The 2,500-nt window shown below is 38.6% G+C and overlaps 2 protein-coding genes across 3 annotated transcripts in view; one reads left to right on the top strand and one right to left on the bottom strand.

Moving 5' to 3' along the window:
• The window catches only part of LOC138015217 (germ cell nuclear acidic protein-like), a 19,595-nt gene extending 17,709 nt beyond the window's left edge, over nt 1-1,886 (top strand). Inside the window, exon 16 of one of the 2 annotated variants that reach the window (XM_068862182.1) lies at nt 1,744-1,886. The gene's annotated coding sequence lies outside the window, so the exon portion shown is untranslated. Of the gene's footprint in view, nt 632-1,743 lie in introns of those variants that run through there. The other variant, XM_068862181.1, reaches the window with a different exon arrangement.
• LOC138015219 (uncharacterized) overlaps nt 1-2,500 on the bottom strand; it is a 10,702-nt gene that overhangs the window by 36 nt on the left and 8,166 nt on the right. The window contains exon 3 of the mRNA XM_068862184.1: nt 1-2,500. This exon is cut by the window's left edge and continues 36 nt beyond it; it is cut by the window's right edge and continues 231 nt beyond it. The gene's annotated coding sequence lies outside the window, so the exon portion shown is untranslated.

The following is a 2,500-nucleotide window of genomic DNA, read 5'->3' as shown; positions in this document are numbered from 1 at the left end:
TTCGTTTTTTCTCTTCCTCCCGCTCACTTTTGGCTGGTTCCTATTAACTGAGAGCCTGGAACAGGCTTAGAACTGAGTCTAGCGAGTTTGGCAGCAATGACCGCCCTTGAGTTTGTGTGAAAAAAAAAAAGAAAAAAACTAAGATATAAATCGCCAACGGAAAGTCAGTTAAAGAAGTGAAGGAACTATCCTATTGTTCAAATGAAATATTTTTGCGTTTGGGAAAAAAAAAGACGAAGTACGAGTTAGGCTTCGGGACTAGTTATCACGTTTCATTCTGATTCTTTAGAAAATTAATGACGTGTCGCGGTAAACAACAGAAACTGATGCCGTGCCTTGGGCATCAATTACCAAATCCAATAAAACAATAGTTCATACATAGAGCCAGTAAGATCAACAATTTGTGACACAAGTTAAACAAAGAGCTTAGAAAAAATAGAGTCACTCTGTGTATTTAAGTTGAGCTTGAGGCCTTTGACAAAAAGCATCTCATAAATGAGGACTCTGCACTGGGGAGCAAAAACTCCGTGATCCGCGGGGATTGAACTGGAACTAGCTTGATGTCTTCATTCTCGACGCTGACGGAAAGAAAGCAGACTCTGTAAACAACAAGGTTTATTGATAATCTGTGCCTAAGTTGAAGTGATTTTTACATTCATTTAGTTGCCGTTCCCACCTTTTTTCCGAATAACGATTTAGCTTCTCTTGAGATTGAAATGGGACTTTTTCGGGTTTTCCTAAGCTTTCTTCAATTAGCAAGGCGTGCCAAAGTGCGAAGTCCTTGTTGTGAAATGTAGTTCAGACTGTCGATCGCTGTTTTTTTTAAATCTTAAAATATATTTCGCGTTTCTCTGCAATAATCCAAAAATGGTAGGTACAAAACACAGGTCTCAGGTCAAAGGTCACAATTGACAGGTCTCTTTTTTACTAATACAGAAACAACCCTAGCCGTTTACCAAGGCTCGCGTTAGGCCTAAAAGCTCTTGTTTAGGTCTAATAGGCCATTTTCGAAATATCAAATATTCAGCTTGATAGTGAGGCAGTGAGGACAAAAGCAATAGAAACACGTTAGAATGAATGTGAAAAATATTTACATATCATTCACTTTCCTTTGTCTTTATCCTCTAAACCTCTCTTTCAAGCTGAATTTTAATATATCAAAAAAGGCCTATTAGACCTAGTGTTAGCATTGGTAAACGGTTAGGGTTTTTTTCTGTATTCGTACAACAGAGACCTGAGTCCTGTGTTTTGTACCTGCCGATCCAAATCGCAATGTGCGATCCAGAAATCCAACAATAAACCCTTGCATAAATGGCGCCCAGATTTGAATAACAATACTTGATACATCCTTAGCCTCACATTCATGAGAAAAATCCTTTGTCTTGAAACATAAACACGAGGCTAAGGATGTATCAACTCTTGTTATTCAAATTTGGGCGCCATTTATGCAAAGGGTCCATTGGCCACAATATTCTTTGTTTGTCCCTTATGTTTTGCATAAGCATTGTTTCTCTTGGGACTTACAATGGTCCCAAGAAAACAATGGTCATGCAAAATTTGAGAGGACAAACAAAGAGTGTTATAGTATTTTCTTAAGTGGCCAAAAGAGATGATATCCGATAATATCCGATTCTGGATTCTGAGGATTCGTAATCCGCGCTCGCTGAAGGCTGATTTTACTCGCGACTCATGCACAAGTGCATTTAACTTGCCGTTGATTATTGTCTTTTGTTTCAATATTAGGCGCTAATGATCAATTGCTAGTGCGGCTTGTGCTTAAGCTTGTTTTGCTTAAGAAAAGCCTTGAAGGGAAACTTCACTCAGAATGAAGAATAACTGTAACTCAGAAAAAAAAATTGTTTGCAATTAAATTTGTTGAAATTGTTTCCAGTTGTTTCCGGAAAAGTGTTATTTCCTTTTCACTCATCCTCCCTCCACAGGTATACGGATATTTTCGAGAAGGGATTTTTTTTCTCCAAAGAAGAAATCAGAAGAAACCTTCGCCCACACGTAGCGTTTCGAATCGTATTTGCTCGTCCACACGAATACGCGAAAACGATTTGAAAACGCTAACCTCCACGTCTAGAGCTTGCGCGCATGCGCTCTGTATGGTATCACGAGCCTCTGATATTCGAAAACCACCGTATTTACCTGTCCACACGAATACGATAAACCTCCGTTTTAAAAGATTTACCGTCACTTGAGTTCTGCCAAAAACCTTCGTTGTCGGTGACCAACGGAAGGATAAAGTTCCCATTTTCGAAAATATCCGGTTACGTGTGTACAGCATCTTAAAATTTCCCGTGCGCCGCCATCTTGAATAATTGTGATGTGTTACCGTGCCTTATTATTCTAAAACAAAGAGGTTTTGGATAATAATCGGGTAACAAGCGACTCAAATGAATCAAAATTCGTCTTTTTCTAGAAAAGTAATTTGAAAATCGTCTACTAAGAGTAGCTTTGTCCATGAAACGTTGCTACATTTGAAAGTTTTACTATC

The sequence above is a fragment of the Montipora capricornis genome, chromosome 9 (assembly GCF_036669925.1).
Source record: "Montipora capricornis isolate CH-2021 chromosome 9, ASM3666992v2, whole genome shotgun sequence".
NCBI lineage: Eukaryota > Metazoa > Cnidaria > Anthozoa > Scleractinia > Acroporidae > Montipora > Montipora capricornis.
Note: the sequence above shows the minus strand (reverse complement) of the source record. Positions and strands in the feature narration are given on the sequence as shown.